Source organism: Rhagoletis zephyria, unplaced genomic scaffold (genome assembly GCF_001687245.7).
Source record: "Rhagoletis zephyria isolate East Lansing unplaced genomic scaffold, Rhagoletis_zephyria_1.1 Rzeph_scaffold_01271, whole genome shotgun sequence".
Lineage (NCBI taxonomy): Eukaryota > Metazoa > Arthropoda > Insecta > Diptera > Tephritidae > Rhagoletis > Rhagoletis zephyria.
The window spans coordinates 64,736-92,561 of record NW_016158355.1 but is presented as its reverse complement, the minus strand read 5'-3'; the positions used below and the strand labels follow the sequence as shown (position 1 = coordinate 92,561).

The window sequence follows — 27,826 nt, the reverse complement described above, 5'->3', positions numbered from 1 at the left end:
CGCTGGGTATAAAGGACGGCAAACGTATAAAGGACTATGATTTAAGGGTATGCACCTGGAATATCCGGACCCTTAATGGGGAAGATGCCTCTGCCCGGCTGGTTGATGTCCTCGGGAAGACAAAGGCTGACATCACCGTCATCCAAGAAATGCGATGGATGGGGCAAGGAAAAGTAAGCGTGAAGCCTTGCGACGTCTATTACAGTTGCCATGTAAGGGAGCGCAAATTCGGCGTTGGATTCGTGGTAGGAGAGAGAATCCGTCACCGAGTACTGGCGGACCGGTGGACGAACGTCTAGCCACAATCCGCATCAATGCCAGATTCTTCAACATCTCGCTCATCTGCGCCCATGCCCCGACGGAAGAGAAGGATGAGGCGTCCAAGGATCTCTTCTATGAGCGCTTGGAACGTACATATGAGCGCTGCCCCCGACACGATGTCAAACTCGTGTTCGGCGGTTTTAATGCCAAGGTGGGCCGNTGAGCGCTTGGAACGTACATATGAGCGCTGCCCCCGACACGATGTCAAAATCGTGCTTGGCGATTTTAATGCCAAGGTGGGCAAGGAAGGGATCTTTGGCGCCACTGTCGGAAAATTCAGCCTCCACGACGAAACGTCCGATAACGGACTGAGGCTGATCGACTTCGCCGGGGCCCGAAATATGGTAATATGTAGTACTAGGTTCCAGCATAAGAACATCCACCAAGCTACATGGCTGTCTCCAGATCGAAAAACGAGAAACCAAATCGATCATGTTGTGATAAGCGGAAGGCATGCTTCAAGAGTTTTGGACGTACGTACACGCCGAGGGCCAAACATCGACTCGGACCACTATCTTGTTGTAGCCAAGATACGCACCCGCCTCTGTGCAGCAAAAAATGTGCGCCCAACAATGCAAGGAAAGCTTAACGTCGAAAAGCTGCAATCACAACAGACGGCCAATTTATTCGCCACTCGACTCACACACCTGCTCTCTGAGAGCACTCTTCAACAATCCGACGTACGCGAGCAGTGGAACCACATTTCCCGATCATTAAGTACCGCCGCCGAAGAAGTAGTTGGATTTCAGCGAGCCCGAAAGAACAACTGGTACGATGAGGAATGTCAAGAAGCCGCAGAGAAAAAAGATGCCGCCTACAGGGCCACGCTGCGATCGGGCGCAACGCGAGCCATGTGGGACCGTTATAGGGAACTGAAGAAGGAAGCGAGACGTATTTGCCGCAATAAGAAGAGAGAGGCCGAAATACGTGAGTGCGAAGAGCTTGAGATGCTGGCCGACAGGAAGAACGCCCGAAAGTTCTACCAGAGGGTTAGGCGACTTACGGAAGGTTTCAAGACCGGGGCGAACTCCTGTAAGAACAACAATGGCGACCTAGTGATCGATGTCTAGAATATACTTAAATTATGGAGGGAACACTTTTACAACCTACTGAATGGAAGCAGCGCTGAAAGTAGTGAAGAAGACTAACCCGAGTCCCCAGCCGATGATGATGGAGTAACGGTCCCACCGCCGGACTATGACGAGGTACGAATAGCGATTACGCGGCTGAAAAACAACAAAGCTGCTGGAGCTGACGGCCTGCCAGCCGAGCTATTCAAGTACGGCGGCGAGGAGCTGATGAGGTGCATGCATCAGCTCGTATGCAGAATATGGTCAGATGAACGCATGCCCGACGACTGGAATTTAAGTGTGCTCTGCCCAATCCACAAGAAAGGCGACCACGCCATACGCGCCAACTACCGCAAAATCGGCATTCTAAGCAGATGTTACAAGGTCTTATCGAGCGTATTGTGCGAAAGACTGAAGCCCACCGTCAACGAGCTGATTGGACCTTATCAGTGTGGCTTTAGGCCTGGAAAATCCACCATAGATCAGGTATTCACAATACGCCAAATCTTGGAAAAGACCCGCGAGAATAGGATCGACACACACCATCTATTTGTCGATTTCAAAGCCGCTTTCGACAGCACGAAGAGAAGTTGCCTTTATGCCGCGATGTCTGGATTTGGTATCCCCGTGAAACTAATACGGCTATGTAAAATGACGTTGAGCAATGCCACCAGCTACGTCAGAATAGGGAAGGACCTCTCCGAGCCGTTTGATACCAAACGAGGTTTCAGACAAGGGGACCCCCTTTCGTGTGATTTCTTTAATCTTATGTTGGAGAAGATAATAAGAGCCGCAGAACTGAACCGCTCAGGCACAATACTTTACAAGAGCGTACAATTGCTGACCTACGTGTCTTCTCGGGATTAGATAGAGAAGCAAAGCGAATGGGTCTGGTGGCGAACGAGGACAAATCGAAGTATCTCCTGTCATCACACAAACAGTCAGAGCATACGCGTCTTGGCACCCACGTCACTGTTGACAGTTACAAGTTTGAAAAAGTAGACGACTTCGTTTATTTGGGAACCAGCATTAACACCAATAATAATGTCAGCCTTGAAATCCAACGGAGAATCACTCTTGCCAACAAGTGCTACTTTGGGCTGAGTAGGCAATTGAGAAGTAAAGTCCTCTCTCGTCGTACAAACACTCACTCACACTCTATATGTCACTGATCATGCTTGTGCTGGTGTATCGCGCGGAGGCATGGACAATGAAAGCATCTGATGAGGCGGCTCTTGGAGTTTTCGGGAGAAAGATTCTGCGAAAGATCTACGGACCTTTACACGTTAGTGATGGTGAATATCGCAGACGATTTAACGATGAGCTTTATGAGCTTTACAACGATGTAGACATAGTGCAGCGAATTTAAATTCAGCGACTCCGCTGGCTTGGCCATGTCGTTCGAATGGACAGAAACGCTCCTGTTTTGAAAATATTCAACGCGGGCCGCGATGTTGGTAACAGAGGAAGAGGAAGGCTTCCTCTGCGTTGGAAAGACCAGGTGGAGAAGGACTTGGCTTCACTTGGCATTTCCAATTGGCGTCAGTTAGCACAGAAGAGAAATGACTGGCGTGCTGTTTTGGACTCGGCCAAAATCGCTTAGGCGATTACAGCGCCAATAAAGAAGTACTTACCCACTAGATCTCAGTTCCTACCACCCTAACGTACCACTATAATGTCGGTAAATTACAGCTCGCAAAAGATCATTAATATTTTGCTAAGAAAGTATTTCGTTTCGAAGGCAATTTCATTTTTTTGGTATTCTAATTTTTCGTCATATCTTCATGTATGAAGAATTTTGGTTTTATTTGCTTGCGAGGTGGTACGGTCTAATGTATGTACTTGGTACCAGCAATTGTTTTGGTATTTGTCTAACAAAATGAAGCCAGTGAATATTTTTCAGATATTTGTTTCTATTTTTAACCGACTTACAAAAAAGGAGGAGGTTATCAGATCGTCGGAATATTTTTTTGTTATGTATGTTACCGCATAACTTTGGACCACGTCAACCGATTTTGATCATTATTTTTGCATCGGAAAGGTAGTGGCTCAGAGATGGTCCCACACTAATCTGGTTTAGATCCGATCATTGGATCATTAAATACATATATATATATTTTTTTTTGTAAATCGGTTTTTTTTTTGCTAAAAATTACTTGTTTGTATAACCAATGGCCGCCATTTTCCTTCCAGCAGCAGCAAAGTCGCTTTGACCACTCAACGATTCCAGTGCGCAGACCACGCAATGGTACATTTTCCAATGATTGGACAAAGGCATGCTTCAAAGGCTCAATACTTGGATGTCGAGTAGTGCAAGCCATGGTCACCAGAATCGACGATAATTTATAGTCCAATCGATTGAAGTTTAGGCATCAAATGACCAATCATCATCATGGCCAGTTTGAAACATGACTTTGTGCCTATTGATCTGAAATGGAGTCTTTTTTGAAACACCAAGCGTACACGTTGAACCCTTGGAAAGAGAGGCTGCATGCCACGCATATACCCCATTTTTCTGTTTATTGAATTATTATTTCATTGTTTAAATCTTTTTCAGTAAACAGAATAGCTTTGTAATCTTTTTCCGCGTACTGGCGAACAAGGCCTTCGTTTTCGATATATCGCTCCATCTTCAAAAGCGACACCACTCGAAATTCGGCATTTTTAAATTATGCACTAAAAATGTACACAGGGCTTTTATTTACCTTTCAGCAAAAGCCTAAGCAAATTTTTGATATAATTTGTTGAAAAAAACTAAAGTAAGGTCTCCCTTGTCCATATAATTAGCATGTGCATTTTCTGACAAACGTGTAATTTTATTATCTTTGAAAATCGTGTGCGATATGTTTTTGTTTTGTTTATTTTTTATCGAAAAAATTGAAGCCAAATTTTAACTGTTCTTTCTGACCGAAAATATAAGGGTACAACTTAAACGCTTAAATTGTGATCGAAAACAAATCGATGAAAAAATATCAATTGTTTATCGACTTTTTTGAAAAATAAATATTATTTGGAATACTCAAGTTTTTAGCTCATAACGTAATCGTAAATTTGTGATGAGTAAATTTTTTTAATCTTTGTATCGGTTATGTGATCGAAAAAATAAAAAACCATAAAATAAAGCAAGAAAAAGTAAGAAAAAACTATTAAAATTCGTACACAACATGTACTACTGGAGTTACCCAGTAAAACATAGGATCATCTAATGATTAAGCTTTGATCGCTTCTTTGTTAGCAATGGATTTACTCTACAAATCTCCTTTTAAACAATGCATGTGCTAAGCGGCTTTTGAGCTCCTAACGGACGATTAAGGGAGTATTCATTTGAGCATCTTTTGACATCCGAAATGACAAAAAAGGCAGTAATCTTCTTTTTTTTTTGGAAAAACTAAAAATGCCTTGATTTTGCGCTTACTGATGGATGGACAAGTCACTACTCCTTTACTGCTCGGTTGTAGTATTAATCCATACAGTACATTGCGGTACTTAGGCAATTTGTCTATATGGCTGCGGTTGTAGCAATTAATGCTCATAACAATTAATTTATGTTTTAGTCGTAAATCTATACCTATTTGGCAGTGTTTGCAATGCACACTTTTATGACTACAGCACTTTCACTATACATACATACACGCGCGACTTTAAATATTGCGACCAAAACATCAGACCAGGCAAAATTTACGTCAGCATAAATTTTTTATATACCCGTATTAAAATTGTATATATTGAAATTATTTGTATAGGCTTATTTAACTATTCTACAAAGTTTCTCTCACGCACGCCAATGCACATGACTTCATAAATAAATATGTGTGACAATTTAGCAAAACAAAATCACTGCAATATCATTAAGTGGCTAAAGAACTTTCTAAACAAAAGAAATGAAAAGACGCAAATATTTTAACTGTACGTTGTTGTACAAGTGTATGTTACACCGGTCTAATCCAAAGAGCAGCAAGTCAACACAGATACCTGTTTTAATACACGTTGTTGTTGTAATAACTATACATATCTACACAACTTATTACGCACCTTAGCTCTTTTTCTTGAACAATAATTTTGTTTTAAGTTTCTACTCGTATACTTATATGTATGTATGTACATATGTAATTGCAAGAGCGCTTATTTACTTAAACAATTTAAGTTTAATTTATTTTTTATTTGTTGTCTTTATTTTGCCACCGCGTAACTCACGGCGTATGATGTATTCCACTGATCGCGTTCAACTGCGCTCCAAGACACAGCGAACTGGCAGGGCAATGTCATCAGTTTGGCGATAGCGATTACCCAGCAACATACGGACGTAATTACTCGTACTTTTTTCTACTTCAAAAAAGTATATATTTACTTATATATGTACATAAGTACATTTTCGCAGATTGTAGTAGAAATGACAATGACACCGAGAACAAAAAGGCAACGACATAACTATGTAGGTGCATAAATACATGCATTGCATTAAGTATCTATGTATGTACTATGTTTGTACATATGAATGCAAGTTATGGTAGCTGATTCATGTAACAAAGATCAAAATTTAATTATTGTTATTGTTGCAGAATAATGACACTACAGTAGGAATGTTAATCCCGGGATTTTCGTGATTTGTAAATTGCACTGACGGTAATAGTAGAAACCGGTATTGGCTATATTTCGTTTTGTATTTAATAATTAATATTTTCTTTATGAATGTCTAGCTCATTATATATATAACACCACGCGATAGTAAATTTTTAACACAAATTCAATATATTCGCGAAACCATGGCCCAAATATAGTAAAATTGCATCTTTAGATTTCAATCTGACGTCAGTAATTCATAATTAATTAAAAAAATTCAGAGAAATGTGCTTACAGAAAAAATATGGGCATAAAATTAAAGAGGAAATCCTGTAGAATTTAAACAGATTAAACTTTTTGGTGCAGAAGGACTGGTAAGTATTGAAAAAGTCCTTTTAAAATTGTATCCTTGAAATTTCGCAATATATTAAAAAATTACCTATTAGTCCTTGTGAATCCAAAAAAAACTTTTTTTAGATTCTAACGAAAATTTCCTCTGGCATTTGGTACCCAAATTTTTATTCTACATTGCATTGACTTTTTTAAATAATTTTTGGAATTTATCATATCTTTGAAATTAAAAAGTCCTTTAAAATAAATCCTGACATCAGAGAGAAAAAATAAAAACGCCACATTAAATAAACAAGTAATTTTTAGCAAAAAAAACCGACATAAAAAAAATATATATATATATATTTCATGATCCAATTATCGGATCTAAATCAGATTAGTATGGGGCCACCTCTGAGACACTACCTTTCCGATGCAAAAATAATTATCGAAATCGGTTGACGTGGTCCAAAGTTATGCAGTAACATACATAAAAAGAAAATATTCCGACGAACTGATAACCTCCTCCTTTTTTGGAAGTTGGTTAAAAAGTAGGTTTCAAACCCATTTACTTATTATTTATTTTATGGTAGGAGAGCTTCTCAAACAATATAGAAGCAATTTTTTCGATTTAAGTTGTTAAAAAGTAATGAATATCCAAATCCCGGGACTACATCGGGATCGGAAAAAGCTGAAAAATTTACATCCCTACACTGCAGTAGATAAATGGCACATCCCTGTAGAGACACGTACTAGTGCCGAACTGTTTTGTTCAGACCATGGGAAATGAGTACTTTCACCTCAATGTTGTCATCAGAAAGTCCTCAGTACTAATAGTCAAACTACTCATTTGTGCCATACTATAGAAACAAAAGTGTAAATGTGTTAGAATTTTTGCCTGAAGTGCTCAGCAATGTCTTGTAAGGGGAGTTTATGGGTGTTATCTTCGTCTCACCGCCACTCTCGTGAATCAACGACTCAGAGTAGACCGGGACAATACAAATCATCAGTTGTTGATGCATTTTTTTGGCCGATATGGAACTGAAAGACATACATAATTAAAAAAAAAAAAATGTTGTATAAGAAGAAAGTACCCTTTAAATATATATTTTGTTTCGGAACAAGTAAAGAAGTATAAGTTCGACCGAAATCGAACTTTACATACCTGGCGCAGGTATCAAATATCGTCCTGTCAACTTTCTCTGAACTACCATTTCATAATAAGCAGGGGTGTTTTTCTCGATTTTAAACGTTTTCGATAATATGCTGAGTTAGACTAAATGATATAATTGAACCAAGTTTGGAGATAGACCTTTCTAGTCATAAAGTGGGCGGTGCCACGCCCAATTCCTAAAAGTCTACAACGGTCTTATTTATTGTTAAATTGTTGAAAGTATTTTCTTGGAGTAAATTTGATTCCGCAGTAATTGAAATCTCGGAGTTTTCGTATTTCTGAAATTTACCGTTATATGGGAAGCGGGTGTAATTTTAGTCCGATTTGAATATTTCAGCGAATTGCTTCTCCGTACTAAGGTTACAACCTGCACCGAGTTTGGTCGAAATTGGTAAACCTGTTACCGAGATACACATTCGTGGTCATAAGTGGGCGGCGCCACGCCCATTATTCAAAAATCAATAACAGTCTAATCTTCTACTAAGTTTTTATTGCAATCATCTATTTTGAGTCACTTAGCTTCAGTAGTTATTGATTTATTGCAGTTTTCTTGTTTCTGTAAATTACCGTTATATGGGAGGTGGGCGTAATTGCCGCCTGGTTTAAAACATTTCTTAGTTGGACTCTATTCAAGGCTCGTACTGAGTAAGGGCTGGTCAAGGGGCTACTGAGATACAGCATTTCATCATAATTCCGCCCACTTTCCAAAAATTTCATAATAATATTATTTTTTACCAAAATTCTACTTGTCCCGTAGATTCTTACGTAATATTATTTTTCTTGTATTATTGAAAATTTTTCTTTATAAATACGAAAATTCACCCAATCAAAGTACTAAATTGCATTGAAATGAAAAATATATATTAAATACGGAGAATATTACAATTTTTTACAACTTTTGCTTTAATTTTTCTATTTTTCTAAAAAAACGCTACTCTTCTGTGTCTATTATAACCGAAAAATGCAGCTCGAACACAAACAGGCGAAAACTCCCTTACGTAATATATGGACAGCCGCTATGCATTCACAAAAAGCTTCACTTGATCTTTTCTGAGCCTCAGCGTCGAAGAGCAAAGAGGATAATTTCACCACGCGGGCGAGAGCTCGTGTGTGTCCTCACAGAAAATGAAACAGAGGATATTGTTGAGTGGGTGAATCAAGAAGAAATTTCAGTGGACTGTGAAAATGAAATACCCTTGAGTGAAAAAGAAGTACGAGATATCCCTGTGGCTACTCCTCTTTCAGATTGGCTGGCTGGACCGTGGACCAAAGAAACCGACAACAAAGAATGACTAGTATAACTATGTAATGAAGTTTTTAAGACTGTTCTTTATTTACATATACAAGCAAAGTGTGAAACTTTCGCTAACATCTATCTATAGCGGAATACTTCCCCTTATTTTAATATATTAAATATTATTTTCTGAAAACCTGTTAAAAAGTTATAACCCATTTTATGTGTACCGATTTTGAGTGAACAATGCTTTATATAGTATTTTCTAATGTTTAATTAAAAAAAACATGTCTAGGGGATTTTTAATCTTACGTAAGATCTTTGTGGGGGGAGGGGATCAATTAAATCTTACAATTTATTACGTGAGGGGAGGGGCGGATCAAAACAGGCGGACAAATGAACAGACAGTCACCGCTTAATCGATTTATTTTTTCATTCTGATCATTTACGTATACATCATATATGTAATACTTCTATATTGGCAGTAAGCTAACTTCTCAATGTGTAAGCATTCCGAAATCAAAGCGAGACAGTCTAGTACCATTTTTGTCAATGTATTGTGTACTTGAGTGCTGTTTTTGTATATGTGTTGTGTACATGTTTATTTATAAACGTATGTGTTCCTTTTCTTTCGTACGTGTTTATTGATATATCCGTACTGTAGTGTTTTCGGACGGTACTAGCTCTTACTGCCAATATAGGAGTATTACATACATATATGGTATACATACAACATACATTTGTCTATATCTATCTCGATTCGTTTTGGCTGTTACAAACAACGCTTTTGCGAACAAAGTTATAATACCCTTCTGCACAAGGACGCTCGGGTATAAAAACTGCGGCAGATCTCTAACAAAGATTAGATTGTAAAGATTAAGCACATTAGTAAACTGAATAAAATACGTCGCTTGTCGCATGAGCTATTTTCAGCTGTGCAATCAGAAAAAATTAGACTGGCAGTGCAGCCTAATTGATCGCTTGAACTTTGTTAAAAACAGCAGTGACTGGTGGCGACTAGCCAACTTTGTTAAACAATCCGCGCCTAGGGTCCCTACTGGTTATTCTTTATCGAACTTTTATGAACATTTGAAGTCCCTGCTATTTCGACAAAGTGGTGAGATGTCCATTGAGTGGGCTATGCCATCTATCTCGACCCGTTCATGGATGCTCCTTTCGAGATGCGCGAGCTCAAGAATACCAAAAGCAACAAGGCCCCTGGGTTAGACCGCATAAGCTACGAATTTTACAAATTCGCTCCGAAAAGCTTTTTAGATCAGGTTCTCTCGGTTTTCAACAACACATTTCTTAAGAAGGAGATCCCGCCCTCGTTTCGCAAATCGGTCATTATCACTTTATTCAAAAAAGGGGATCCGAGTGTTGCGTCCAATTATAGAGGTCTCTCCTTGTTTGATACTCTTTATAAGATCTTTACGGGAATCATACTGTCCCGTCTAAACGTCTGGATAGACTGCAACAATATTATCAACGAATTTCAAGCCGGTTTTCGTAAAGGATACTCCACAATGGATAACATCCAGTATGGTACAATTAAATATTTAACGCTAAAAAGAAAACGTTTGCCTTCTTTATCGACTTCTTGTGCGCTTTCGACACTATCCCTCGAAATTTGCTTTTCTATAAGTTATCTACCTTTGGCCTCTCGAGCCATATGCTTAATGTATTGCGTCTATTGTACGAAGATACGTCGAATCAAATCTGGATCAAAGGCGAACTCTCTTCGTTTTTTCCCGTTAACCAAGGCGTTAGGCAGGGGTGTCTCCTCAGCCCAGTTTTATTCTCATTGTACCTTAACGATCTATCCGATTATCTGCCTGGNTGGTGAGATGTCCATTGAGTGGGCTATGCCATCTATCTCGACCCGTTCATGGATGCTCCTTTCGAGATGCGCGAGCTCAAGAATACCAAAAGCAACAAGGCCCCTGGGTTAGACCGCATAAGCTACGAATTTTACAAATTCGCTCCGAAAAGCTTTTTAGATCAGGTTCTCTCGGTTTTCAACAACACATTTCTTAAGAAGGAGATCCCGCCCTCGTTTCGCAAATCGGTCATTATCACTTTATTCAAAAAAGGGGATCCGAGTGTTGCGTCCAATTATAGAGGTCTCTCCTTGTTTGATACTCTTTATAAGATCTTTACGGGAATCATACTGTCCCGTCTAAACGTCTGGATAGACTGCAACAATATTATCAACGAATTTCAAGCCGGTTTTCGTAAAGGATACTCCACAATGGATAACATCCAGTATGGTACAATTAAATATTTAACGCTAAAAAGAAAACGTTTGCCTTCTTTATCGACTTCTTGTGCGCTTTCGACACTATCCCTCGAAATTTGCTTTTCTATAAGTTATCTACCTTTGGCCTCTCGAGCCATATGCTTAATGTATTGCGTCTATTGTACGAAGATACGTCGAATCAAATCTGGATCAAAGGCGAACTCTCTTCGTTTTTTCCCGTTAACCAAGGCGTTAGGCAGGGGTGTCTCCTCAGCCCAGTTTTATTCTCATTGTACCTTAACGATCTATCCGATTATCTGCCTGGTGGATTAAAAGTAGCAGATACGATCATAAAAGTACTAATGTACGCAGATGACTTGGTCTTATTTGCAGACTCTCCAAACGATCTTCAAAATATGATAGACGCTATATGGGAATATAGTGAACAATGGGGTCTAAAAATAAACCTGACCAAGTCCAAAATCATGGTATTCAGAGAATGTAGTAGGATTCCTTCTGGTTATAGCCGGACACTCGGAAATGATCCAATAGAGGTAGTTAATGAATTTAAATACTTAGGCGTTCTTCTTAACTACAAATTGTCTTATAACAAACACCTGGAATTAAAGCTTGTAGATTCAAAAACTGCTATTAATGCCACCTGGTTAAAGTATGTAAATAACTCAAGGATTTGCATCTCTAAGAAGCTAAACATTTTTGATTTCTGCTCCAGATCGATAATGTTCTACGGAGCTCAAGTGTGGGGCGTAGAAAAATATGAATCTGTGGAAAAACTCTTGCGTTTTTTCATAAAAAAGGTTATCTTTTTGCCTTCCAACACACCGAACTACATGCTGCACCTAGAAACAAAGTTACTACCTCAATATGTCCATACGTTACGCTTGCATAGGTTTTTCATTTTGCGTTGCCTAAAGCTACCACCTAACAGGCTTCCCCGTATTCTTGCGGAATTTGTAAAACGTGCTACAATGGTCTTAACATGTGGATCCAAGGGAAACGCAGTTCACTTCGTTTTGGTGTACCAATGATTTGGACTGATCCAGGAGAGCACAATATATTTTGTTATGTCNCCCGCCCTCGTTTCGCAAATCGGTCATTATCACTTTATTCAAAAAAGGGGATCCGAGTGTTGCGTCCAATTATAGAGGTCTCTCCTTGTTTGATACTCTTTATAAGATCTTTACGGGAATCATACTGTCCCGTCTAAACGTCTGGATAGACTGCAACAATATTATCAACGAATTTCAAGCCGGTTTTCGTAAAGGATACTCCACAATGGATAACATCCAGTATGGTACAATTAAATATTTAACGCTAAAAAGAAAACGTTTGCCTTCTTTATCGACTTCTTGTGCGCTTTCGACACTATCCCTCGAAATTTGCTTTTCTATAAGTTATCTACCTTTGGCCTCTCGAGCCATATGCTTAATGTATTGCGTCTATTGTACGAAGATACGTCGAATCAAATCTGGATCAAAGGCGAACTCTCTTCGTTTTTTCCCGTTAACCAAGGCGTTAGGCAGGGGTGTCTCCTCAGCCCAGTTTTATTCTCATTGTACCTTAACGATCTATCCGATTATCTGCCTGGTGGATTAAAAGTAGCAGATACGATCATAAAAGTACTAATGTACGCAGATGACTTGGTCTTATTTGCAGACTCTCCAAACGATCTTCAAAATATGATAGACGCTATATGGGAATATAGTGAACAATGGGGTCTAAAAATAAACCTGACCAAGTCCAAAATCATGGTATTCAGAGAATGTAGTAGGATTCCTTCTGGTTATAGCCGGACACTCGGAAATGATCCAATAGAGGTAGTTAATGAATTTAAATACTTAGGCGTTCTTCTTAACTACAAATTGTCTTATAACAAACACCTGGAATTAAAGCTTGTAGATTCAAAAACTGCTATTAATGCCACCTGGTTAAAGTATGTAAATAACTCAAGGATTTGCATCTCTAAGAAGCTAAACATTTTTGATTTCTGCTCCAGATCGATAATGTTCTACGGAGCTCAAGTGTGGGGCGTAGAAAAATATGAATCTGTGGAAAAACTCTTGCGTTTTTTCATAAAAAAGGTTATCTTTTTGCCTTCCAACACACCGAACTACATGCTGCACCTAGAAACAAAGTTACTACCTCAATATGTCCATACGTTACGCTTGCATAGGTTTTTCATTTTGCGTTGCCTAAAGCTACCACCTAACAGGCTTCCCCGTATTCTTGCGGAATTTGTAAAACGTGCTACAATGGTCTTAACATGTGGATCCAAGGGAAACGCAGTTCACTTCGTTTTGGTGTACCAATGATTTGGACTGATCCAGGAGAGCACAATATATTTTGTTATGTCACTTTGCGTGAAAGTAATACGACTTGCCTTTTTTCCGTTTTGGATTTTTTATGAATTTAAAAAATAAAAAAATTTAATATTTTAGGCAAAAAATATTTTTTTTCTTCATACATTTATTTTTACCGGCAAAACTGTTGATTATATAGAAAAACGTTATATCAACAGATTAAAGGAATTGTAATTTTTAATTTTTTTTGTTTGAGCAAAATCGGACCAGTGGTTCTCGAGTTATGTCAAAAAAAAGACCACCAAAGGTGACAATTTCCCCTATATGATAGTTACTAACTTCAAATCGATATATCTCGATTCCTAGACGTGACCCAGCGAAACGCCGGGCCACGTATAACTTGTTTTTGACCGATATAACATTTCCCGTTGGTTTCATCCCATCCCGATTTTGACTGTCGCATAGTGTAATCTGTGCAATCAGTATTTAGCTCTTAAGATACATTTACTTATGTAATGTTTTTGTAAAGTATACAATTGAATAAATAAACATCAACTAACTAACTAACTAACATTAGTAAACTTTTTATTCGTCGAATTACACTATAGTAAAGTAAAATTTTCCAAAAAAAGGTATATCAGGCCTTGAAGTGATATTCAAATTCAGATAAACTGCATTCTTAGTTTTGTTCTATTGAGCCACTTCTTCTAGAAATTGGCCTACTATGGTTTTGGATTTTTATTGCCTTAGTAGGTGCATACATACTATATATCTTAGCCATAAGACACATATTGCTTTAATTTTTGCTACTTCATTTGTACCAGAAAGTCGAAACTCCTCATTGTCCAATTGTATAAGCCAAAAGTTTACAGTTTTTGACGTGTTAAAAATTTGTCGAATTTCAATTACGTGCTTTGTTGGCAGTTTTCTTGCTCCAGTTCAAAATAGATATCAAAGGTCAACATTTTTCAGCCCCTGGGGCCAGCTTATACTTTTCGAAAGGATTTTGATGCGCAGAAAACTTTAACAATAACAATCAAAAATTTTAAACTTTTTTCAGAATTTTTAGAAAAATTTTAGGCATGCAGTTATTTTTTTTTAATTCCAACGGCTTTTTACCCTCCATTCCCGCCCAACCGACACGAGAGGCGCAGTCCGCATGACGTACGGAACCTTTTTTTTTAGTTTGTCTAAAACTATTCAGCTACAGAATCAAATTCATCAGCTGATTGGATATGCTTAAGATAGTATTTCAATTATTGAGAGTGGAAATGATAGTTTTCTTTATAGTAAAAATCGAGTTTGATACATCAAACGTGCTGGAATGAGAGTTAAAATCTTGACATAAACAACGGAATGATTCGTTTAGTTCAAAATTAGTTTTGCATGGCTTCAAAAACAGAGGTCGAAAGTGTCTTGACACTCGAGAGGGGACATTAAAATTTACCTCAGTCAGGAGGGCCGGGCTATTAATCAAGCCTGTCATTAATTTTACGATAAATATTATACCTAGCATTTCTCTACGACTTGCGAGTGTAGGCAAATTTATGAGCTTTAGACGATTTGTGCAAGGAGTGAGATTGTAATCTGAATCCGAGTTAAAGTCACGCAACGGCAAAAGCTAGAATTGTTTTTGAATTAATTCAATCCTCTCTGAATGAACTTGGTAGCGGATTGGGGATAGCGGAGAGTTTGGCTATGCCTCGATAGTTTTCTATAGAGGACCTGCTGCCGTTTTTGTGAAGTGGTATTATGAAAGCCTCCTTCCAGGCTGACGGAAAACGCCATGTTTAATTGACAAATTGAATAGAATTTGAATAGAGTTGCTAAAGGCTCGCAGATGTTCTCAGCGCAGTTTTCAAGAAAACTGGTCAGAATATAATCAGGTCCAGGCCTAAATGACGCTTTTAAGGTTTTTAAATAGTGTAAAACTTCATCGGAAGATATTACTGGAAAGCTCGTACGGATAGTCTCCACTTATAGGGAAGTCTACATAATAATTGGACCTAGAGAACTGAGCAAACATGTTGGCAATGAGTTGGCTGTCGCTACACACAGTGTTGCGATATTGTATAGCGGACGAAAAACCATGTACTTTACGCTTTGAATTTACGAAACCGTAAAATGATTTAGGATTGTTAATTAAATTCATCTTAATTTTACATAAATATGAATTATAACATTTCTTATTTAATGCAAAGTAGCTATGCCGCAAAACTGAGTACTTTACGTAATCACTGTGTAAGCCCGTTCTTTTATACAGTCTAAAAGAATCTGACTTTTAATTTTAAATTTTTTAAGCTCTTTAGTGAACCATAATTGTATTGGTTCTTCATGAACAATATTACGTTTTGGCACACTTTCGAAACAAATAGAAAACAGTATCATTAAAGTGCTCAACGCTACGCTCTTCGTCATCTCTATATATTGGCCAAGATAACTTTGAAAGTTCTTTGTTAATTTTCCTGAAATTTGCTTTCGCATAAACATATCCAGTGCTAGAAATATACGACTTATTATTATGTTTTTCATTTATGATTTCGTAGCTTAACTCAAGAGCGGGATGGTATGCATCCTCTGTCAAAACTAGGNTTAACTCAAGAGCAGGATGGTATGCATCTTCCGGCAAAACTAGGGGATCACACCGATTAATAGAGGCCTTCGGAACATCATCAACGTAAACGAGATCCAAGACCTTTCCAAACTTATTTGGACATATATTTATTTGTTTGAGGCAAAGTTCAGCGATTTCCTCCAGAAATAAATTGTAACTATCTCTAGATGAAACTGGTACAACATCGGTATCAATGATTTTCCATGAAATGTGTGGCAGGTTTAAATCGCCCAAAACCATCATAGAATCGGATGCCGTAAGCATTGCATTTACGGTCTCAAGTAAAGAAACTAGCTGCATATATACCGATACGGCAGAATTAGGAGGGATGTAGCAAAGAGCTAAATAAATATAAGTCTTTCCAGCCTGTACACGTATACATTTAAATTCGGTATATTCAATGACAGGAAGACTAACTTCCTCGGATGGTATCGATGAATGCACCGCAAAAAGAACACCACCGCCGATTCTGCCCACGCGGTCACTCCTGTATATTTGATATTCATTTGGAAGAATTTCGGAATTAAAAATATGAGGTTTGAGCCATGTTTCGGTCAAGGAAATAATATTATAATTGCAGTCAAAACCTTTTAAATATAAGTCAGTTAATTTGGTATTCAAACCTCTAACGTTTTGATAGTAAATACTTAAATTAGACTTGCGAGTTAGTTTTTTGATTAGAAAGTTTAGCTACGTTGTTATTACTTTTATTAGGTTTATATTCAAACTCGCAAACAAACGCCCCGGTCGGCCAAAATGAACTACTTAGCAGTGAATCAAAATCTTCGGCAGCAACATCAATTTTAAAAGATGAAATATCGCGATCGTATTTAAAATTAAATTTACGAATAAATACATCTTTAGTTCTAATTTTAGTCGATATGTATGACTTTATATCATCCGAAGAAGCATCTTTAGCAAATCTAGAGACAAAGATGGATCTTTGCGGAGGAATAACAACCAACTTTTTTGTAATGATGTCTGATGTGCGGTGCTCCGAATTATTCGGAGGAACTAAGTTAGACAGTGCAGCTTCAGGTGTTGATGGTAACACTGTTAAATCAACGGTTTGACTATTTTTAGATGTAGACCTAGTGGATATGGCTTTAGATAGCGGAGGCTCCAATGCCAGAGGGCATGGAGAAGAAAGAATAATAAGTTCCAAGGACTGGGATGGAGGATTTTTCTGACTAGATTCCCTGGCTGTCTTTTTAGGTGGACTAATAACACGTCTACCTTTATTTCCTCGGCTATCCTCAGAGTGTGGAGGGTTGTCGAGACATGTGAAAGACCTAAACATTTTTTCGTAATGCTTAAATTTCTCAACAGGCACCGACAGATCCTTCCCGATCTCAGCAAAACCATTCCTGGTCCCTCGTTAATAGCGTCTATTCAATACTCTACCGCTCAAACCAGCACATTTTATATGGGTAATCCCATCGCAGAGCCAGCATGACACATAGGAGTCGCAAAAAAGCAAAACAGTTTTGAAAACGATGTATCAATAAGAGATCCAATCAGCTGGTAAATATCAGTTGGAAAGCTATGTGGCGAACAGTTTTAAATACACTGTATATTTGACACCTAATAAACACAACGCAAACAGCTGTGACAAAGATGAAACAGCAGAAATGACAAAAAGAGCAAAAACAATGTGCACAAACAAAAACAATTGTACAACAACAATATATTATATGAAACAAAATACTCGGCACGTGCAATCAAGAATATAAATTTAAATTAATCAAATTTACAGGAAATTTTAATATTTTACTTATCTTTAAATTGTGCACCAGAAGTTTATTAAAACGTTTTTTAATTCTTTACTTTATTAAGCGTAAACCGCTTTATAAAACACAAAATTTAAACAGATCACAAAAAAACACAGCTTCACAGCTTTGGCGTTTGCGTAACTTATAGCCCATTAAATTTTAGTAGAGTAAAGTCGGCCGCTGTGTGTTAGTGGTAAGCAGTGTGCGCTTCCAATGCCTGGGTTCAATCCCTGATCAAAGCAACATCGCAAAAAAAAATATAGAACAAAGGTTTCTTCTTAACAGCGGTCATCCCTCGGCAGGCAATGGTAAAACTCCGAGTGTTTTTGTGCCATGAAAAACAGCTTCTCATAAAAAATACAATCGCCGTTCGGAGTCGGCGTATAACTGTAGGTCCCTCCGCTTTGTGTAACAACATCAAGGCGCACGCCACAAATCGGAGGAGAAGCTCGGCCAAACACTAACATATGTGTAAGCGCCAATCTATTATTATTATTATTATTATTATAAAGTGCAAATTTCAAGACGCTAAAAAATCTAGTCGATTTTTAATAAATTTTTTTCTGACTGCATTACGCATTTTTTCATACAAAGAAAAATTGTCGAATATATGTACATATAATCTGAATAAAAAGTTGAAAATTCAGCTGAAACTTTGCAGGTTTTTTATGATTTTTGCACAAAGTTTCAAGTGTGGATTTACATTAGCTAAACAAAAGAAAAATAGCCAAAATTGATCAAAATGTTGCACAGATGTACTCAGCAAGGAGTCAAAAATCGTGTTTTGCAAAAATGTAAATTTTATGTTTAACTGGTATTACTCTTAACCAGAGATGATGAAAACGGCCCTCAATTAGACATAATTACATTGAACCCATGGTTAAAAAATAAAAGGTTTGCTCAGAAAACAGTTTTCTCGCTCCCTCTTGACAAAATCGACTCCCTTAGCAGAGCCCTGTGTGTGGGTGCGTATGTGTGTCCAGCGTTGCCATAAGTCAAGATTTATCTTGAAAATCAAGATTTGTTGGGCTTTTTTTATTAAAAATCTTTAAAACAAAATTTTTTAAAAAGCAAAATTTTACATTGAAAATATCTTCAAAATGAAGATTTTTGTGTATGATGTGAGATTTTTAAAGTTTAAGTTAAAATTCTTAACTTATTTATATTATCCTTGCCACATCATTGTAAGCCGTAAATGAAGGAAGAAGAAAAATGAAATATGAAATCCCCTACAATATTATCTGCCTTCTTCTCTCGCACAGTAAAACATATACATACTCAAGTGCAGAGTTAGAGAGTGGAGGAAAAGAACAAACGGTATTTGGTATCCCCGCTAGTTTAAATGACAACAATGGAAAATTTCAAGTAAACTGCCATTTAAGAAACATTTTCTAATGAGTCCACATAGATTAATGTATAACCAGAAAAAAAAAGGAGCGGTTAGTGTTATAAAACATTATACATGTAAAAACATCAATAAAAAATCGAATTAAAAATCTCAAAATTGTTATGGAACTTTTACACAGAATGAAGTTTGGACTAACATGGTTGTAGAGAACGATCTATTCTTTCAAAAAAAAAGAACAAGTAATTTTTAAACAAAAAACTCAAGCGTCTTCAATTCTCGTATAAAAATTGATCGTCAATTTCTCCATGATCCAATGACCAGATCTAAACCAAATTAGTATGGGACCACCCTTGAGATACCACCTTTCCTATAAAAAGGTTATGCGGTAACATATACACATAAAAAAAAAAATTCCGGCAAATTGATAATCTCCTCCTTTTTTGAAGTCGGTCAAAACTTGCTAAATGTCGCTTCCCTATTTATATTTTCGCCAGTGTATATATACATATGTAAACTGTGCTACAAATTTTGTGATGACACGAGGCACTATTTATTTCAAGTTTAAGTGGTTATAAAAAGAATTTCGAATTTCGTGTCTCTTTTAGATATTTTTAAATTAAGATTTTTTGGGATCGATACGATTTTTTTTTAGCTTTAAAATCTTATTTTGAAGATTTTTTTGGAAAAAATTAAGATTTTTAGGGGACTTTCTCTGGAAACCTTTTGTAAGGGCATCGGCGTAGCCAGAATGAAATTTAGGGAGGGGCTGGAATTTAAGGGTACTATTTTAATACATATAAGGAAAATTTTAAAGTTAGCCCCTACCTGGCTACGCCCATGTGTAAGGGAGTGTCAAAACTCTAATGTCACTAGTGAACAAACCTTTAATAATTGAATCATGCATTAGACCTACCTGGGGCCAATTCTGTTTCTATGAAACTGTGAAGTGAGAATGTCAGTGAAAATTTAATTTTTTCACTTTATAGTTTCGATATATCAATTTAAGCGATTCTCGATCATATTTAAGGCTATTCCGTAAACATCCAGCAAGTAATTATTTGGTAGTTTTTCATAGGGCGTGTGTGAATCGGTAACAAAGTTCTATGGGCAGAGCTGTTGAATAATATTTTTACTATAGTGAGACAGTTTAGCCAATCTGCTGTGTGAAATGAAATCTTTTTTGACAGCAGTAAATTTTTGATATTTTGATATGATTTATGCGGAATAAAATATTACAAATTGAAATGAAATTAATATTTTAAGAACAAATCTACCATCGCTGATTGGAATTCATCAATTTAAGCATTTATTTAACGAAAAATTACACACATCAACAATATTTACGATTGTCAAAATTTTCTATGCATTTGTCAAAAATCCCACTAGCCTCATGAGCTACTGAAATTTTATTCATCTCATAGTTGTCAATAATTTATTCGGCGCGAACTTTGTTACCGATTCACACACGCTCATAGTAAAAAAATTTTTGACAAGTTAATTTATTGACATTTGAAAACAGAATCAAAATTTTATCTGAAGTGATGAAAAATATTTTCACTTCACGTTTTCAAAGAACAGGAATTGGCCCCCAGAAATGTTTATACACTTCCCCGCACTTAAAAAGGGACAATGCTTTTCACTTTTTTCTGAGTTATTTTTCTTTTATTTAATTTTCATTATTTTTCTATTATAATAGACTTTATTCTGTAACAAAAATCGTAAAAAAGCCAAAGTTTCAGTCTTTGTCGAAAATTACAAAACATTTCATCAAATTTTCAAACTGTTTTCTAAGAAGTTTTAGAATTTCTTGAGAATGCAGATTTGTAGCCCATTTAGTTTAAGTGTAAGAAGATGTAAGTTTGAAGTAACTGCGAGATATCGTTGATTTTTGAACATGCTTTTACTTACGATCTTCCGTAATTTTTGTTCCATATAAAAAATGCGAGCTTGCGTTATCAAAGTGAATACAATCATCTGTTACTAATGTTGTTGTTTTTGTTTAAATAATTTTAAAACATCTTGTGATGGTAAATTCATACACCATCAGTCTTTCAAGGTCTAGTGTTCGGACTCACCCGACCAAACAATTAAAAGTCTACAGATGGATCTTAAAATTAAATCTCTGTATACAGTGGCCGGTCCAATGTTTGTATTTGCCTTTAACGGAATGCTGACTACGTAACAATTATCAACATATGTACAGCTACCTTAATATAGGAATATAGGATAGTCCGTAGATAACTCATAAAAGGCTTAATTGAATCTAAAGCAAATCAACTCTTATACCAAAACACTAAATAGTTTCTGTATTTATAAAAAACCAGTGTACCGAAAAAACCGCAACTGAGGAACTTTAGTTTTCATAAAGTTTTAAACTACTCTGTGGAGAATCAAATGTTAGATAGGGCCTTTTTATTTTGAGGTAAATATACGTATTAGTTTAGAACAGAGTGTCCAGATTGGCCAATTTGGCGATTTTTTTTTTTTGATATTTGCACCTAAAAGTTTTGGAAATCGCCATTGGCGATTTTTGGCGATTTTTTTTCATTCAAATACATTTTTCCAAATTATAAAAATATACAAAACTTAGTTTTCCACGATAATTTTACAGAAGAGACTAATGAACTGCGTGATAGACTTGACTTAACAAGCATATTAAAAGACTGTCAAAAATGTTTGATCACCCTAATCGAAGAACTTTTGAAACGATTACGTAGTCAATTAAATACTTTTAAAAAAGCTTTCATTTTGTCACCAGGAAAGTGTGTGAATAACAAGAAGACGAGTTTCAGAGACCTACCAATTCACCATTTAACTTTGAAGGAAAGAAAAGCAGCGGATACTGAATATTTAAATCTTTTAACTTTCTTACGGAATAACTTTTCTCATTGCCATTCCATCTCTGCAGAATTTTGGATAATTGCTTACGGAGTGAAAACAGCAACAGGCAATAAAATGTTTGGAAATATAAGTAAATTCATTTTATTATCCTTGCCGCACTCACATGCTTTGTTGAGCGCGTTTTTTCCGTAATGAATTCTACAAAAACTAAGATTCGAAATAGGATGAAGTTGGAAAGCCTTAATTCAATAGTTCGAATAAAGTGTTATATGAAGGATAACGCAACTGCAAAACGTTTCCAATATCAAACAGTATGTCATTAAGGTTGAGTAGCTCAATATATGAAAACAACAGAAATGTAATTCATTCAGATACTATAGGTGATTTTAAAGAAGAAGAATTGTGGAAATAGCTGATCATTTAATTTTTAGTGCCGAGCTCTTAAAAGCTGATTGTGCGATTAATCAATTAATATGAGTTATAATAAATTTAATAATTGCGCAGTCCTATTCCAAAATGTGTTGAAACAAATATTTTTAAAAAGTATGCATATTTTTAAAGAAAATTGTTTGTAGATCAATATTATATAAATGATTTGTTTTATTTATTATTAACCCTTAATTAGGCGCATAAAGAAAATCACACAATTAGTCGCATGGGGTCCCCAGTGAGCCCAATAAAAGTGTTGAAAAAAAGAGTTTTCAAAATAACAAAAAGGAAGTGTATATTAACAAAAATATCAAAGTACTCTATTATCGTTAACTTAAAAAAGAAAAACATAATTCGACTTCAAACTTAAAAAAAAATTGAAACTTACTTCCGCCAAAAAATGTTACGTTAATAGGCGCAGGGGGTCAGCACTCAAGCGAGTAGCGACACATTTGTACACGACGCTGTTCTAACCGTAACTAAATAAATAAAACGAAATGTATTTTGGCATAAATATTAAAGCTCTTTATTATAGTTAACTTTAAGAAAGAAAAGCATAACTTTGACTTCAAATTTAGATACAAAAATAAAACCTAAAAAATGTTACATAAGTGGTCGCATGGGGTCAGGGCATAAAAGAGTAGCGACAATTGTGTACACATCGATGTTCTGGCCGTGACTTATTTACGTATCCCGCGGGGAGTTAGGAAGCTAGACAGAGCGCGAGTACGCTCCAAGCACTCCAATACACTTTTTTTTCAACTTGAAATGACCTTGACCCCATGCGCCTAATTAAAGGTTAAAGGTATTATATTCGTTGTTAAAAACTATATTATAACAAGATCTCATTTTTAAAATAAAAGATTTTTTAAATCGATTTCATGAATTTTATTTAAAAAAAATTGTGATTTTTTTCAGAAATTTCGCTTTTTTTTAAACAATCTAGACACTCTGGATTAGAACCCTATACCTACTTCTAAACAAAAAAAACGTATTGACACTTAAACTAATGACACAATTACTTTAATTTACATACGTCATTTTTTCCTGCGTAATTGCCTACATACTTACATAAGTGGAAAATCTTAAAAGGAAATGATGAGTAAACATCTAGATAACCGTTCGACCAGACAACCTCCTACCGATCAGGTGATAATATTTATCATTTAGAAACATCAACAAGTATTCTGCATAATTGCGATGAGGTCTGACTCATGTGAATCATTATTGGTTTGCGATGTACGGAAAAATGCCTCCGGGAAGAAGAATGGCTTTATTTCCATGTACATACCAGGGATGTTGCGAATATTTGCATTCGTATTCGTTATGCGAATGATTCGCATCATTGTACACATTCGCATTCGACATTCGCACTCGAACCAAATGATACGAATGTTTTGCGAATGCGAATGTCTACATGGGCAGAAAGTCCATTCTAATATCGTTGACAATAAAATTTTTTCTAAATGCTCGAGTGCTCAAGCCGGAAAGTAAGTAGACGGTACGCATGCGCAGACAGCGTGGTTATCTTACTTGCTCTCACACAGAGGCTGTGTGAGGAAATTATTTAATCCTGGCAATCCTAATCAGGATAATGAGATAAATTTATGAAATTATTATATTGTCGCTGATTCTTGATAAGTGTACAAAGTTTGTATTAAAACTGTCCGTTTAAAGTGGGTCAAAATCGAGTTCAAAGGAGTTGGTTACAAACATACATACATACAAACATACAGGTGAAGCTAATAAAAGGGTGTTAAAAACCGAGCTCATCTCGGTGAAAATCCTCTCGATTGGTGGAAAACTAAACTAAAATACGACAAATTGACAGGTCTGGCCCGAAAATATTTGAGCGCTCACCCGCCAGCGTCCCAAGTGCATAGCTGCCAACTTAGCTCAAAACGTGCCATTTTTGGCCCTCCTTTACTTCAAATGGCACTTAGTTTTTCAATTCGGCACAAAGTGCCAAAATGGCTCTTTTGTAAAAACAATAACGTTTCAATACATTTTTGCGTGTAGTTACTACTTTTCTCAACTGAAATTTTCTAATTTATAAAGGCTATTCAACTGGTTTATCTTATTTTATTATTGCACTTTTGTTTTGGAAATGTGGTTCTTCTTTTATTGCTAAATGGGAATGATTAAAAAGAATGGCACTTTTATTTTTCTATTTGGCACTTTTTCATCACCAATATGGCACCTCATAGCTGAGGTTAGTTGGCAGCCCTGTCCAAGTGAGCGATTGTTCAGTGAAGCAGGCCTTACATGAGCCTCTAAGAAATCGCCTCATGGGGAAAAGGCAGCAAAATTACTTTTTTTGAAATATGATAGGCCCCTTTTAAACTTTGACTACTAGATTAAAACGCTATATAGGTTAAGAACTCTTTCAATGTTCTAATAATTTAAAAAAATTTTAAGTAATAAAAACGCTACCTTAAGTCGATTATAGCTTTTCCTATAGTTATTCCTAACATTCGCATTCGCATTTCGAAAGTTCGCATTCGCGAATGTGAAAAAGATGGCATTCGAAACATCCCTAGTACATACATATGAATGTATGAATTTACATTAGGGTGGTCCAAAAATAATAAATTTTAATGCTCTCACACCTTAAGCTTAGTATCCAGAAAAGCAAAAACTCTTTGAAATAAAAAATTTTCTGAGGCCGATCACAGCGCTCAAAGCTTTCTATGTAGTATTTTATAAGGGAAAAAAGAATTTTTCATAAACATGGTATAGAATTTTTGAAAATCAATATTTTTCGATTGGAAACCCCCGTTCCTCTTCAGGAGACTTGGTACAATAATATGCTATTGTTTATTTAACCATTTTTTAATACTAATGACTTTTTATGGGTTCCCCCATTGAATTTTTGGGGTTTTCGGGAGACCTGTAAATGGTTAATAAACAATTGGGTATTATTATTGGAAGTCTCCTGAAGAGAAAAGTTGTTTTTTTTCCCTATATAAAATACATAGAAAACTTTGAGCGCTGGGAGCTAGGAGAAGAACTCTATACCAGTTTTAAATAAAACACAGGATTACATTCTTTCCGGTATAGAACATCTATAGGAGGTGAGAGCACAAAAATTCTCGCTTCCCTTTTTTGGACCACACTTATGTAGGTACATACATACACATATTTTAAAATATTGAAAATTAATAACTTTTGATTGCATTGTCTTGTTTTCTTGCAGCTGATAAAATCACAGTTTTTTTGCTTCATAGATGGACGCATTTCTATGTAATATACATATGTACATACATATGTATGTACCAAGTTAAAAGCTACATACTAGAGATGGGTGCGGGATATCAGGAGCGCCGGGCCGGGATGGGCGGTATCGGGAAGGTCTTTAAAAATTTTGCGGGTGGGACCGAACTAAAATCCTTTCCCGACATTCCCGATTAAAACCCACAACCTCCGTAAATTCAGAAAATCTTCCTTAAATACATTTTATGAAAGAAGCACTTTTTTATGTTTTATTGACATGAAAACGAACAGCAATGCAAAAAAAAAATAATATGAAGATGGCAGACGGGACCCGCGGTACAATTCTAAACACGTCAGAATGGGCGGGTTTGGGACTAAGAGCGCGGATACCCACGAATGTGTACGTAGCGTCGCGTAGAAGTACATGGAAACATAACAAGTTTGCAGTTGATAGAAAGAGAGAGAAGCAACGTCTACGTCACGGTAATGCGGTGGTGAGTTTTTGTTAATACGTATATCCCATAAGATAGATCGTGTCAGCTGACACTTCTCCGTTTTTCCGTCCGTGAGTAACTGCGCTTTTAAAAATTTAATTTTGGGATGGGCGGTATCGGGATTGAAATATTTGTCCCGTGCCCATCTCTACTACATATCTTCTTGTTTATGTCCATACAGATCTACATACCCACACTTTTCATTAAACACAGTTACGTTGTAAACAATATGCAAATATTTACATACATACAAATACATTTATGTATTTGTTCCTTAGTCATATATGTATACATAGTAGATGCTTGTGTCTAACAATGTATGGATGTACATATCGTTGCCTTAATATAGAAAGGCCCTATCTCACATCGTCGCTGAAATGCACAAAGCCGTAACTAACTAAAATCTTTTATTGCATAAAACGATTTGGGGCCACATAATGCGATCAAATGCATCATAATCAATTAAAACGTAAATTTTCGATTTTTAGTTAGTTACGGCTTTTTGTATATCAGCGACGATGTCAGATAGGGCCTTTCTATATTAAGGTAGCGATATGTAGGTATTTATAGCCAAATAAATAAGTTTCAAAGTTTTGCGGTCCCAGAACTATCGCATACGCTCCCCCTATGCGACAACGACTGTGGAAGCAATAACTGTCGCACCAGCGCCGCTTAACACGCTGCGATGTTGGCGGCGGTACGTCCAAGATGGCACGCGATAAAGCACGATAGGGAATTGGTTAAACGGAATTCCTGGTCGCGGGCGCGGCTATCAGAGTGCTTGGTGGGTTGCACCGACCTAAATTGCGCTGCTGGTACAATTGTCGCAACTGGATAACACGCTATCCTATAACTGCATACAGCAGCGAAAGTTAATTCAATATCGACTGTTTACTGTTAGTTGGATATTTGCGTACATATGTACATAAGTATTACTTATGTATGTTTAGTCATTTACTCCACTAGTATGCATTGCAGCAATTAGGTACAAACTTACAAATAGAAAACAATGTTTTTTTTTTTATTTAACAGCTTGTGCGCGGGTCACTCTTGATTTCACAGAAACGCGCGGGCGCGTGAATTGTTTAAACAAACCAACCGCTTTTATGCTCCGCTCCAGCGAGCGTTCCGCGAATAACTAACCGGTTTAAATTGTATAATTTCAATCCAAACTTCTCAGCACCAGTCAAGCTAAACGCGCTGCTCCTAATACTCCTACTACTATTGTTATTATTGTTGGGGATACATATTTCAACTCCCCTGTGCGCTATGAAGCAGTAAACAAAAAATTACACCTACAAAACTATGCTATGTATGCTAAAAAGTCGAGTACTTGTGTACCAAAGTACAATAAAAACCCCTGAATCTTAAATTCCCCCTTAATATGTATGTATGCATATATAGATATGTATATGTATTTCAATCACAGTTGACTAGCTTTATTTTGCATAAAAAGTTTAATTCAACCAGTCATTCCCAACACAGACAACAAAAACTGGAAATGTGGAATATCGAATAAAGAAAGTTATCACATTTACAACAACAAAAGCAGAGAAGATTTAATAACAAAGCAAGACATAGGTATGTATGTACATTAGGGTGGTCCAAAAAAATGCATGTGAAAAAGTAAAGTCGAAATTTGTCGCTCAAAGCACCCAGTTATCCATGTATTTTATATGGGGGAAAAAACAACTTTTCGTAGAAATTAATAGAGTAGTTAAAATCAATATTTTTACCAGAAAACTCTGTTTATCTGCAGGAGATTCCCAATAATAATACCCAATTGTTTATTTAACCATTTTTCATAGCAACTATGTATGTATGTATAATTTATAAGTCCGCCAAAAACCCACACTTTTACAAAAC

General features: G+C 36.5%; 1 protein-coding gene across 6 annotated transcripts in view; it reads right to left on the bottom strand.

Annotated features, from left to right (window-relative positions):
• Positions 1 to 27,826, bottom strand: part of Ctl2 (Choline transporter-like 2) — a 53,286-nt gene that overhangs the window by 11,067 nt on the left and 14,393 nt on the right. Inside the window, exons 1-2 of one of the 6 annotated variants that reach the window (XM_017616780.1) lie at positions 5,424 to 5,438; positions 5,257 to 5,363 (exon numbers count right to left, since the gene is read on the bottom strand). The exons of 1 other annotated variant lie outside the window; for it this stretch is intronic. The gene's annotated coding sequence lies outside the window, so the exon portion shown is untranslated. Of the gene's footprint in view, positions 1 to 5,256; positions 5,665 to 26,957; positions 27,110 to 27,826 lie in introns of those variants that run through there. 4 more of the 6 variants (XM_017616785.1, XM_017616786.1, XM_017616781.1 and 1 more) reach the window with 4 other exon arrangements.